This window comes from Vitis riparia, chromosome 19, assembly GCF_004353265.1.
Source record: "Vitis riparia cultivar Riparia Gloire de Montpellier isolate 1030 chromosome 19, EGFV_Vit.rip_1.0, whole genome shotgun sequence".
Classification (NCBI taxonomy): Eukaryota; Viridiplantae; Streptophyta; class Magnoliopsida; order Vitales; family Vitaceae; genus Vitis; species Vitis riparia.
The window spans coordinates 11,579,319-11,594,329 of record NC_048449.1 but is presented as its reverse complement, the minus strand read 5'-3'; the positions used below and the strand labels follow the sequence as shown (position 1 = coordinate 11,594,329).

Genomic DNA, 15,011 nt, shown 5'->3' with positions numbered 1-15,011 from the left:
TTGAAGAAGGTAAGGGATATTTATTCTTAGATCCTAAATAGAGTGAAAGTAGGAGAATTAGTGTATATTGAAATCTACTAGATAATACTTGTCATAACATATAAAGACAAGTTTAGGAAATCTTTTGAGAAGTAAGTCATAGTGTATAAATTTCCAAATAGTTTGAAATTTATGAAGATACATATGTTTGTAGATAAGTAAATTCTCATTTGGTATTATTTTACAAATAGGGAATCATAAGTGACTTTTCTCTATAATTAATATAAAAAAGGTATTTTTGGGAAAAAAAATCTACAAATAGTAATGCTATATTTGGATCCAAGAAAATACTATGGAAAAAAAAGAAGGAAATTTGTTATAAATTATGATATTTTGTACCACTATGGTAATTTGTGAATGATCATCCATATATATCTTTTGTGGCTCCCTATAAAAGGGAGAGACCCCTAATGAAAATCAATTTAGTTTTTTCTATACATTGCATCCTCTCTTTCTTATTTTCTTTTTCTTTTTTCACTTTGTTATAACTCGTTATCAGCAAGAATCGTCTCTATAAAAGAAATAAAAAGACTTTTCTTTCTCTTCTTTCTCATAAAAAGGTATGTCATAAATTTATATCATGATTTTCTATTTTATTTATATGTGTGATAAAATTAGCTTTGATTTTATAATTGGTTTATTTTACTTGAATACATAAATATTTATAAATATTACTTAGAGAATATGTTTTCTTTTTAGTCAGAAATCATGAAAAAAAAAATTATAACCGAACAATCCTTATAACTAGAAGTTATGGGGTAAATTACAAAATTACAAATACATAGCCAGAAGCTATGTATATGATTTTTAATTATATGGTATAACTAGAAGTTATACAAAACAACATTATATAGCTAGAAGCTATAAAATGAATAGTTTATAGCCTGAAGATATGCACACAGTTATATAAAAAATTTTTAAAAAAATAGTTTGTAGCCTGAAGCTATGCACAAATTAGCACATTTTCTTGTTTTGACAAATAATCGTAACCCGAAGCTATGAAAGATATTATCTTTTAATTTCTTTTAATTATATTGTATAACCATAAGTTATACAAAACAAAATTTTATAACCAGAAGCTATACAATGAATGTTTCATAACTTGAAGTTATGTACAAATTTATACATTTATGTTATGATAAAATAGAATGTAAAGTAGAAATTATACAAAAAATGTTTTCATAGTCAGAAGCTATATAAGCTATATTTTTTTTATACTTAAGGTAAAAACTTGAAAATATTGATATTTTAATTTTGTATAGTTAGAAGCTATATAGAGAATTTTTAACTATGGTATAACCAAAAGTTCTGCAAACTAAATGAAATTTTATAGCTAGAAGCTATATAGAGAATATTTTATAGTTTGATGTTGTGCAAATTTTTCATTTTATCGTAATAAAATAATTCATGGCTAGAAATTATGACAAATTTATTCTTTAGTTAATATTGCTTTGTTAGTTTCTTGAATTCATAGTAATTATTTTACTTTATGATAATATGAAAAATATTTTTTATCATGATCAACCTATGACGAGAAGAAAAGTATATATTTCTACATATTCTTATAATTAGAAGTTATATGATAATTTGTATTTGGTGGCCTGAAGCTACATGAAAAATAATTTGTATATCGTTATAGCCTAAAGCTATATAAATAATTAATTTGCATATTCTTATAGCCCGAAGCTATATGAAAAACTTGTATATATTCTTATAACCCAAAGCTCGAAGCTAGCTATATGGATTTTTTTTTTGTATATATTTTTATATCTTGAAAAAAAATATATATGTAAAATAATTTCATAGCCTAAAGTTCTATAAAATAAAATAGGTATTTCCTATAAATGAAAACTATAAAGATTATTATTTTATATGTTATTATAGCTATAAACTATATATATATATATATATATATATATATATAAAGGTTAATAATATATGATTTCTCATAGCTAAGATTTATGTGGAACAATTAATTTGATAATCTTTCATGGCTAGAAGCCATATAGAAAATTTATGATCTAAAGTCATAAATGTGAAATAAAATATATGTTATATATAAATAGAGATTATTATAAGTATTATGATATAAACATTGTTGTTTTACTTATAGCCTAGAGGTACAAGAATTTTAGATATTTTATAGCCTTTATGAAATATGAATTTTTCTCTTTTTTAAAAATTCAATTATTGAAATCCTTAATTTTCTATGATTTGGATTTGAATGTATCATTGGTATTCTTTTTGTTAGATATGAAGGTCTAAATATCTAGATCTATAATTTTTATTCTTCATTTTTAAAATAGTCGTCAAGTTTCATGAAAAAACATACTTAAATGTTTCACATTTATAAATTTATTTAAATATTTTTAGTTTTCTATTTAGCTTGTTATTGTATCTAATTTCTATTTATTAAAATATGATAGCCCTTTAGTTCTTTAGAATAATATAAAAGAAAGATATGCCCACTAAAAGACTATGATCCTTCTCTAAGTTCACTATAACTAGATGTAATTAAGAATAGTGAGTTTTTCATTAATAACCACCAATTTTTTCTAATTGGATTGGAATTGTTTCCCAAAATGAATGTAACCGATTAGGTATACGATTATAAACTATAATATAGTCTAAATCTAGTATGCAATAACTTCTTAATCCATGAGGATCAATGTTTTCCCAAGAAGAAATTCAAACCCTACCACCAAAAGTGGTGAAATTAAAAAAAAAAAATAGTTTTGCAGAATAAACCTACCATAGTTGGAAAAAAACTGATTGTTGATGCATGCTAGTCGTACAATCAAACATTTCATTGACTCTTACTAAAATTAGAAGAAAAAGATTAGTAAATAAAAGGTTAACATATCTAATCTAGATTATTATAACTTTCTTTAGAAATCTTAATGATAAAATTTACTAATTGATTGGTGAAGAAAAATGTTTATTGTTAAATTCTCATGTAAGATCTTTACTTTCTTATGTTGTGTCTTTTTATTTAATATAGTACATAGCATATTTGTTAATACATGTTTATGTTTTATTTACACATAATATTGATTGCTTAATAAGTATATTCTAAGATGTTTCTCTCATTAATTGTATAATATGTAATAATTGATATCATACCGCATATATCAATTTATGGAAACTTGATTGAAATCTCCAAAAGAGCTCATACTATGTCATTAGTTGATTGATGTCATTACTACATAAATTAATTTATGAAAACTTGATTGAAAGCTCCAGATGAGCTCATATTACATCACTAGTGGTATATGAATGATACTTGATGTTCTATCAAATCTATAAGAATCTGAAATGACCAACTTGGCCCCCTAGGGTAAACAATGATGCAATAACTCCTTGAAATGTCAAATGGATATTTATTAAAAAAACCAAAAGTTTCTTTAACTAGTGACTAGTATATTTGAATATTTGAAGCATATTCTTACATGTGAAGCAAATTTCTAATTTAATGAGACAATTTTCCCACCGTTAGGGGGAGAAAAGCTTGTTTGAAAATATCAATGTGAATTATTTGGAATGCATTGACTTCAACTCAACTTAATCCTCACACTAATCAATGTGAACTGGAAGTTCAAAATATTATTTATTTGCATGGACTTGAAAATCAACTATTAGATGCTTTCATTAATATAAAGAAAGTAACAAAATGATTTTTATCGATTGAAAATATTCCAGTATAGATTGATGTCTCTGAAGGACAATTAAATAATGAGTCTAAGGTATGCATGAAGTGTGGTAGACCTTGAAGAGACAAACACATTCTCTAGAAGAGGAAAACACAAGGAAAGAGGAAAATATAAGGAAAGATATATAAAAAGGTGGCACTTTGGAAGAAGTTGCATCTTAAAATGATTGATTAGTCTCAAGTGGCCCCTGAAGAGACATAGTTTAAATAAGTAGTCCTAGGAGAGGCATATATTATACAAATAGCTCCTGAAAAGGTATAAGCACCCAATAACGATGAGATCTTAATTAGTTATTTACATTCAAGAGAAAATTTGAATTGAAATACCTCTATTATAGATAATGTATTCTCTTTCCAAATGGTCATTGACATCATAAGAAATGATAATGACCTTGAACCATAGAGTATGGAGGATGCCAACATAGAATAAATTGGCCAAAATGGAAAGAATATATCCTAAAAAAATTAAACTTGTTAAAAAAATGAGAAGTATTTGGACCAGTAGTCCATACGCCTGAAGTTGTCAAGCTTGTTAGATATAAATAGGTATTTATAAGAAAATACCATAAAAAAATGAAATCATGAGATATAAAACGTGACTCATGGCTCAAGGTTTCTCGTAGAGACTTGGTATTGACTACGAGGAAACATATTCTCCTATGATGGACGTAATCACATTTAGATATCAAATTTGTTTAGCAATCTTAGAAGGACTAACTATATGTCTCATGGATGTCGTTACTGCATATTTATATGGATCTTTAGATAATAACATACAAATGAAAATTCCTAAAGGATTTCAAATGTCTGAAGTAACTAATTCAAAACATTGTAACATATACTCAATTAAGCTACAAAGATCCTTGTATCGATTAAGCAATCCAAAGACATGTGGTACAATTACCTCGATGAATATTTGAAACGGGAAGTATATGTTTATTATCTTATTTTTATATGCGTATTTATTATGTTAAATGTGGAATATTTGAATTTTGTTTGAACTCCTGAAAAGCTTACAAGAATAGTTGACTATTTTGAAAACTAAATTTGAAATGAAGATCTTGGAAAACAAAATTTTGCCTCGACCTACAAATCGAGTACTTTTCAAATAAAATGTTAGTTTATTAGTCAACATATACAAAGAAAATCTTGAAACACTTTTATATGGATAAATCACATTCATTAAGTTCCCCTGTGGTTGTTCGTTCATTTGAAGTGAACAAGTACTTGTTTCATCTTAAAGAAGATAATGAAAAATTGCTTGGTCTAGAAGAACCATATCTCAATGTAATTGGTGCACTAATGTATCTTGCAAATTGTACTAGACCAAACATAGCATTCTATACCAACTTGCTAGCAAGATATAGTTATGCCCCAACTAAAAGGCATTGAAATGTGATTAAACATATATTGTGATACCTTTGTGGAACAAGTGACATGGGCTTATATTATTCAAAAGAATCAAAATCACAATTGATTGGATATGTAGATGCAAGATATCTTTCGAATCCTTATAAAGCTTAATCTCAAACGAGATATGTCTTTACTTATGGTAGTACGACAATATCTTGGAGATCAGTAAAAAAAACAATGGTAACCACCTCTTCAAATCATTCGAAAATTCTTATAATTCATGAAGCAAGTCGCGAATGCAAATGCCTAAGGTCAATGATTCAACATATTCAAGAAACATGTGGACTACCTTCCATCAGAGGCAATGTAACCAAGTTACATGAAGATAATCCTACTTGTATTGCACAAATTAAAAAGTATTCATAAAAGATGATAGAACTAAGAATATTTTCCCTGAATTCTTCTACACCAAGAGCTCCAGTAGAAAGGTGAAATTGATGTTTAGCAGATTTGGTCATGCAATAAACTAGTAGATCAATTCACAAAGGTGTTACCTTTGACCACATTGAAAATGTTAAGGTATGACATCGAAATACGAAGGTTAAGAGATCTACTAATTGAAGTATTGAATAAACCATAATCATATTTACATGAGGGAGAGAAAACTAATATGGATATACTGCACTCTTTTTTTCCTTCATCCAAGTTTTGTCCCATTAGGTTTTACTGGCAAAGTTTTTAATGAAGCAGTTATCATATTCTTATGATCAACCAAGGGGGAGTGTTATAAATTATGAGATTTTGTACAATACAGTAATTTGAGGATGATCATCCATATATATCTTTTGTGACTCCCTATAAAAGGGAGGTACCCCTAATAAAAATCAATTCAGTTTTTCCTATGCAATCCATCATCTCTTTCGTATTTTCTTCTTCTTCTTTCCCTTTGTTATAACAAAAATGATTTTCTGAGGTTTGATTTCATTATAACAATACAAAAGAAAATCGAATATTACTAAAATTACTTCGAAACTTATGCATTTTCACATTATTTAATATTTATATATAAAAATATTAAAATAAGTTAAATGAGTAACACAAAAATAATTTATTGACTTTAAATCATTTTCTTCCTTTTTTCTTTCTTTTTATTTTTTATTTCCTCACATTTTCCCTTAAACTTTCCAAGAACCAAACATTACGAATTCTTCAAACTTATGTATCTATTTGTGACACCCGAACTTGGAGGCCAAGGGCACTAGGATCATTTCACTTATCAAAACCGAAAGTCCAATACATGAATGGCCTTAACTAATAAATACAATATGAAGCTAGTCGTAAACTAGCTCAAATTGATTCAAAACTATTTAAAATATTTGAACAATAAATTCAATGAATATCCCAAACACTTTAATAGGAAGTTCTCTAGAAAAATTTGATTTTTAGAGTTAGAAAAGAAGAAAATTTTGTATTTGTTTCATTCTAAAATTCAAGGTAAGTTCTTCATGTGTTATTTATTTTTGAGATTCTTTTCTATTTCTTTAAATATGAGATTAATAGTTGTTTAAATATGAAATTAGTAGGAAAAAAGAAAGAAAAACTTTAATATATATATTATACTAGTGACTCTTCTGCATAGGTTTTTTTGCTTAAAGAGAGTAGGGTTTTTAGATTTAATATTTGAGTTTTATTTTAATGATTATGTAAAAAAATTATTTTATTGTAATATATATATATATAGAAACAAGATTATTGTTGGATATTAAATTAAATTAAATAGGTGATTTTAATCAATTTAAATGGTCATCGAGTTTCTAAACATTGAATTAGTCATACAAATTGACTGAAAATGAAAAAAAAAAAGAAGTCAAGTGTTACCTAGTGGTTGGATTGATGGAAATAAGGCATTTTTTATGGTTGCAATGAGGTGGCTATTATGCATATCTACAAATGGAAAAAAAAGAAAAAAAAAAGAAAAAAGGAAATGAGGAAAGTGGTTGTGTGATCAAGAAGAGAAGAAAAAAAAAAGAGGGAATAAAGAAAAGTTGTATGTGAAGAAAATGATAAAGTAATAATGAGATTTGTGTTATGGAGCAGTAAGGAAAAGAAAATAGAAAATAGAACAAAATAATATTAATATTATTAATTCAATAAATATAATTAATGTAATTGTGGAAAATGAAATGATAATAATATTGTTAAAAAAAATTTAATTTTTAAAAAATGGAGAAAGTTTGTAGGTTATTATTTTATTTGTAGTGACAAAACTTTTGTTATAGATAATTAATCAATAATAAAAGTTATTATTTTTATTTATGTTTATGTTAGGTGTGGATTAAGTTTTTCAGAAATTTGAGTAACTTCTTTGAAGTAAGGTTTAATATTCTACAATGGATAATTTTTTTTATTCATTAGTGGTTTTCATCTATTTTTAAAGCACCAAAATGTTTGAATTCTCTAAGGTAGATCAAGTAGTATTTTTTGAAATATGGTCAGATATGTTTCTTGGTTTGTAAAATAACTTGGGAATATCATACATTTTGTTGATTATTGTGTGAGTGAATTTTTTTCTTTAATTATTATGATTTATTAATAATATTTTTTTAAAACTCTAGTTATTAATGCTTCTGGCCAACGGGAGATAAGTTGTTGTCTTTTACTACCTTTGATGGGATAGTGATATAGTGCAACCTTAACCAATAAGGGTGTTATTGACCTTTGGTGTACTATTGATTGGAAATCATTTCATTCACCTATAAGAGAACAAATTCCCATCTATTGCACATCCCACTATATTAGGCAGAGTGTTATTATCGATGGGTCAAAGTAAAATGTTTTTTTACGAAATTCTTCTAAATATGAACTAATTATGCAAAGTATATTTTACGGAGAAAGTCAATTTAATTATTGACTTAAAAGAGTTTACCTTCTAGTTTAATTTTCATAAAGATGTGATATATATTATGATTTAATTCTATAATATACTTGATTCTTCTTATTGAACTATTTTTCCTTATTGAATTATTGAGTCACCCTTCTTTATTATTCCCCATTTTTGGTACAAGTAATATCAGTGATTAGGGATCAAGATCGGAAAAGTATTTATATTAGAAACAACTTTAAAAATGTTTTTTTTTTCCTTTTAGGATTGTTGACTTAAGACTAAATTCAGTTATAATTTCTAAAATTTTTATTTTGTTAGATGTAAAAGGATAAGTGACAAAGAAGTAGAAAACAAATAAAGTTATAAGAGAACTCTGGGGTGTCTTTTTTATTGATCCAGGTTTCCTATTTATAAGAGTTGGAAAAACTAGAATTACATGCAATATTTAATTATTTATGAGGAATAGAAAAAGTCTCTATGGGTAACTATGAGGTCATTCACAATTATCCGTATACATTTATAACACTCCTCCTTGAATGACCATCACTACTGAAGAAGAATAAGGTAGATGTTGATTGTTAGAATTGCCTTGTTAAAAACCTTATCAATAAAACCCAATAGGATAAAACTTGGACAATGGAAAAAAAGAGAACGGTATGCTAACATGCCATGATGATGCTTCCCTTCATGATAACATGATTATATTGCTTTAATGGTTCAATGTTATGATATTTGAGTTGATGCATTCCGATTTGATATACAAACATCTTAGATGTTGCAGTAGGTAGGGCTTTTTGTGAATGTCTACTAGATTATTGCTTGATCTTATTTGTTGAACATCAATCTCAACACTCTTCTAAAGCTTGTGTGTATAGAATAACTTTGGTAAAATATGCTTGGTTTGATCGCCTCTAATATATCCTTTGTGCAATACATGCAATATTGTCTTCATATAATATTGTTAGAGTGTCTTTGATAGAGGATAATTCACAGAACTCTCAAATATGCTTTATCATAGATCTTAACCATACACATTCACAACTAGATTCTTAAATTACCAAAATTTATGAATAATTTGAGGAAGTAGCTACCATTGTTTGCTTAACCGATCTCCATGATATTGCAACACTCCCATAAGTAAATACATCTCTTATCTAAGATTGAGCTTTATGAGGATCTAAAAGATATCCTGCATTTGCATACCTAATTAATTGTAATTTTGATTCTTTTAAATAATATAACCCCATGTCACTTGTTCCACAAAGGTATCGTAATATATGTTTAACCCCATTCCAATGTTTTTTAGTTGGGGTAGAATTGTATTTTGCTTGTAAATTGATAGAGAAGGCTATATTTGGTCTAGTATAATTTGTAAAATACATCAGTGCACCAATTGCATTGAGATATGGTACTTCTAGAACAAGTCATTTTTTATTTCCTCCTTTAGGATGAAACGGGTCTTTGTTCACTTCAAGTGAATGAACAACCATGAGGGAATTGAGTAGATGTGATTTGTCTACAAAAAAAGTGCTTTAATATTTTCTCTATGTATGTTAATTGATGGACTAAAACGCCATTTGAACAATGTTCAATCTGCAAGTTGAGATAATTTTTTTTTTCTCATATCTTTCATTTTAGATCCCTTCTTTAAATAATTAGTTGTTTTATGAGTTTTTCAAGAGTTCTTATAAGATTAAAATCATCCACATATACCTTCTTTTAGAAGATTTTCACTAAGATGATTACACCACTTACATTTGAATTGCTTCAATCCATATAAGGATCATTATAGCTTGATTGCATACATGCTTTGAGGTTTTGAATAATTTGCTTTGAGGCATTTTAAATTCTTCAAGAATTTCACACATTTGAGATTTTAATTTATTTGCTTTAAACAATCAAAATCCTTCAAGGATTTTGTAGACCCTGCATTTTGTACTCCTAGCACATGCCCTATTAGGTACTTGTTCGGTACTTTACAGCAATTCCCTGGTGGCCCATTACTACTCGTGTAGCCTATCTTTTCTAAGTCACCTTGGGGATTTTGGTTAAGGGATTTATCTAACCCCATTCTGACTCTTGGTAAGCCTAATTTAGACTTAGGCCTACTTAGGCACCCTAGGCCCATTTAGATGCACTTGGCCCATTAGGCACCACCTTAGGTCACTTAGGCACTTTTAGACTCACTTTTTATATGACTTGTATGATTGCATGACCTACATGACTTGTGTGGCTTGTATGGCTTTCTTTATTATTTTTATTTTATTTTATTTTATCTCATTATATTATAAGTTTTCTAACTCATATTTCTTGGCTTTTTTTTGCATGAGGAAACGAGTTGCATCTATTTTGGAAGGAGGATCACTAGAATTTTTGAAAAATGAAAGTGGTTGTGTAATGGAAAATCCATGAAAATTCCGAACCACACGTGAAAGGCCGCACATACATGGAAGAAAAGGGATGCGGTTGCACCTAGATGGAAAGAGGAGATTGTAGCTCGCATAAAAAAAGAGATTTTCCAAAAGCAGGTATGAGTGATGGGTGAGATTTGATTCTCCATGAGTTTGAGGATGGCAAGAGTTCGAAAAAAAAAAAAAAAAAAGACAACACGCTGCCATCCTTGAAAGAATGAGTAAATATATGAAGTGAACACGCAAGGATAGAGGGGGGATTCCATTATTCAGAATGACACAGATTTTAATAGATATCACGGCTACAAGAAAGGGGAGGAAGTTGCAACACCGGCGAGCATCCCCAAAATAGTTAACAGTGGTTGTCGTCTAGGATTTATTTTACCTTTCTTTTCTCTCTCTAAGCCCATGCACCTCTCTGCCTTCTCCAGTATCCAAACCTTTCTCTCTCTCTTTCTCTCTCATCTGTCTGCCAATCTATGTCATAGCTGCCACAAGTCAGCTTGTTTCCATATTGATCGATCCTACCTAAGTTGCAGAATTGGGTTGATTTCTGTGGGGTTTAATTTCATTGATTTGGGGTGGAATTCAATTTGGGAAATTGCGGAGATTCCCGGCGGTGGAGCTGCAGTGGAGGTTCAGATCCATTGCAGTCGGAGATTACTGGATTTTCTACAGAGCGTCAACCTAAAGCCTTCCAAACCAACCTTGATGATCTGCGCCACCTATGGCTTCATCTCCAGTACAATCTAGTGAGTGTCATCATATGCTCCGCTATTCTAGTCTCTGCAACGACCGTCTACATCACGAGACTTCCTCTTCCTGTTTTCCTCGTCGATTACGCGTGCTACCGGCCTCCCGATCACCTCCAAGTCCGATTCCAACAGTTCATGGACCACTCCAGACACACCGACGACTTCACCAAGTCGACGCTCGAGTTCCAGCACAAAATCTTGGAGTGCTCTGGCTTCAGGAAAGAAACTTATGTGCCTTAAGCAATGCACTGCCTCTCCCGCGCCCCTCGATGTTGGCGGCCCGAGAGGAGGTTGAATATTTGGTGCTTTGGATGCTCTGTTTTCTGATACTTGTATTAATTCTAAGCACGTCGACATTCTTTTTGTGAACAGTAGTTGGTTTAATCCCACGCCTTCTCTCTCTGCCATGATTGTGAATAAGTGCAAATTGAGGGGTAATATTAAGAGTTTTAATCTAAGGGGTATGGGATGTAGTGTTGGAGTCATTGCAATTGATCTCGCTAGGGACTTCTTACAAGTTCATAGGAATACTTGTGCTGTTGTTGTCAGCACTGAGAACATCACTCAAAATTGGTATTTTAGGAATTACAGGTCCATGTTGATACCCAATTGTTTGTTTCGGGTTGGAGGTGTTGCCATTTTACTTTCTAATAGGTATAGGGACAGGAGGCGGGCCAAGTTCGGGCTTGTTCATGTCATGAGGACACATCGTGGAGCTGATGAGAAGGCATTTAGCTGTGTTTACCAGAAGCAGGATGATGTAGGGAAGATGGGTGTTTCACTGTCAAAAGATCTCATGGCAATTGTAGGAGAGGACGCCCAAAATTTTTGGAGAGCAGCAGAGGGATTCGGAGAGGGATGGGGTTGCCACTTGGACGCATCAAGAGAGGATTTTTTTTTTTTTTTTTTTTTCACTTCACAGGTTAGTTTTCAATATAGAATTTTTATTTAGCCTAGTTTTTTTTTTAAATTTTAATTCAATAGTTTAATTAATTCTTTGTGATAAAGTTTATATTATTATTATTTTTAATCCCAAATTAGTTTAGTTTTAATCTACTTTTTAGTTTAAGCGTGTTAGTGATTTTAATTCATTAGTTTAAATAATCATGTCAAATAAAGTTTATGTTTTTAATTCTAGTTAGTTTGGTCTTAATTTGTTTTAGTTTAAATGCATTTGTTGATTTTAAATCATTAGTTTAATTAATTTTATTAGATAAAGTTAATATTTTTTAAATTTCAATTTAGTTGAGTTTTAATTTAGTCTATAGTTTGAATGTGTTTATGATTTTAATTCAATTGTTTAATTAAACCTCTTAGGTAAAGATCTTGTTTCTAATTCCGATTTAGTTTAGTTTTGAGTTACTTATTTATTAATTTGTTTTAGCTTAAATGCATTTTTAATTTTAATTTGATAGTTTAATCAATCTTATTAGATGAAGTTGATGTTTTTAATTCCAATTTAATTTAGAATTAGTTTATTTTTTAGTTTAGCTTGAATGAGCTTGTGTGTTTCCGATTTCATTAATTTTGATTTTAATCCCTTTATATTAAATTTTGTAGTTGATTATAATTTTAGTTAATTAATTTAGTTAATCACGTGTTATTATTTTCATGTTTTAAGTATGGTAATTTTAATTTTGATCCATCAATATTTGGTTTGAGTGTTTTTAGAGTTTTGGTTAATCCATTTAGTCAATCGCATGTTATTATTTTTACGTTTTAAGTATGGTAATTTCGGCTTTGATTCATTAATATTTAGTATAAGTTTTTTGGAATTTTAGCTAATCAATCTAGTTAATTACATATTATTGTTTTCATATTTTCAAGTTTGCTAAACTTTGGTTTTTGATTTATCAATATTTTGTTAGAGTGTTAGTTTACTTTAATTGATCTCATGTTATTATCTCCATATGTTAAGTTTGTTGGTTTTAATCCTTGATTGGTTTCTATCTTAATTCTTGCGCTTCTTGAAATCTAGATGTTAGTCTTGGATAATGTTTTTGTTAGTTTGTTTGATTTGGAAGTCATTAGTTTGTTGTCTTAGTGATTGTTGGTCAAATCCCTTTTTTTGAAGGCCATTGGAAACCCATGAAGGTTGGCCCTACTCTCACCACTTTAATTGGCATGGTTGTCTAAAACTTTATTTTGTGATTTTGTTTTCTTTTTGGGTTGCCTATGTTTGATGATTGAATATTGTCCTTTGTAAATTATTCTTTTCCCTTTTTTTTAAACCTTTTCTAAAATGTTCATCCTTAAAGTGCATTTCGAAAATTCATTTAGAGTCCTTAGAATAAAAAATCTCATTTTCTTAAAATAATATGCAACCATGTTTTGATCGGTTCGCATCTTTCTTAGTTTTCAACAAAACTAAAGTTTTGAGTAAGACACGAATCCAAGCTTGTGGTCCCAAATAAATGGGATAATTCTAGGCTAGATTTGTGTCAACATAAAAGAATCTTTTCAAAACTCATCTTTGCTACCACCTTTGCTACTTGTTGTAATCATATCTATCTATTTTTTAGAAATTATACACCCAATATAAGTGATAATTGATGATTTCGTATACTTTGATCATTTTTTCTATGCTAATTAGATAACAAGCATGCTAGGTTTTCTTTATTTTATTATTTGTTATCTAACCCCTCATGTCTTACGAAAGCACATTACAAGTTATCTATGCTATCCAGGTACGCCCCCTGTCACCCACCTTCTAAATTCTGTGAATATGCTTGTCACTGTGAACCTGATCCCCAGACCAAGACTCGGGTTTTTCAAAGACACGCTTTTCCAAAAACTATGGAGTCACTTCTTTAGGGTTTTCTTTCTTGTTTTATTTTCCCTTTTAAAATAAAATAAAATAAGTGGCAACTCCGACATTTTTCCAAAATTAATTTTTCACGAAATAAAAGCAAGTCTCACCGATCAAGTGGGGATGCATGTGAAAAATTCGTGTCCACAAATTGGCGACTCCACTGGGGGTTTTGAAGATCAAGCTTGAACACTAGTTGAGAAAAATATGGCATTTAATTGGTCGATTAGAGGGCACCTCCTTTTTTGAGGAAGGTGATTTAGTTTTTTTGCTTGATTAGCTAGCTATCTTAACATGTTTGATTGCCTTAAATGATCACTTGACTGCTTTGTTCACTCTAGCATGATTCGCCCTCACATATGTTAGATAGGACTTTGATTGTTTGATATTTATCTGTTTTGCATGACTGCTTGTTGCATGACAACCCTTTCTCTTGCATGATTGTATGATTGCTTGTCTTTGTTCACTATCTCACTTTATATCTTAGGTTTTTCTGATGCACCCACATCCTTCACTGTACACTTTAGATTATCCTTGAGTGTTGAGATATGAGAAAGCCTTCACCATTAAAAAAACACCCTAGGAATGCGAGGAAGCACATGTGTGGAGGTGATGACCACCTTGCATGTAAGCACCCCTATTTCCTTGGAGGCGTGCAAGGGTTGTGTACCACCGAAGGGTACGATCGCTTCTGCTAGGGATCCTTTAACCTACCCATTTTATCTTATAGAGCCACGTCAACCTTATAGGTTAGCCTAGACCCAATTAAGATTTCACTCCTACACGTGGATGCATCTGTGGACCTTTAGAGCTACCTTGGTCACAATTGGGTTCAGTTATCCTCTTCATGGTCCCCTTTTGGTGTGATTGGAGATTGGTACATGTTTGAGTTTAAGTTGGGCCACCTTTCTACATTGTGATTAGTACATTTCCACCTCTTCTGAGCTTCATTCATGTCATTTCTCTCTTTGTGTCTTTGTACCTTATAGGAGTGTTATTCGTTTCAATTTGGATTCGATTTCTTAGATTAGAGTTAGAAATAGATTGATCA

At 29.8% G+C, this 15,011-nt stretch overlaps 1 pseudogene; it reads left to right on the top strand.

Moving 5' to 3' along the window:
- The first annotated feature begins 10,804 nt into the window (after positions 1-10,804).
- On the top strand, positions 10,805-12,503 carry LOC117908198 (annotated as a pseudogene).
- The last annotated feature ends 2,508 nt before the right edge of the window (positions 12,504-15,011 follow it).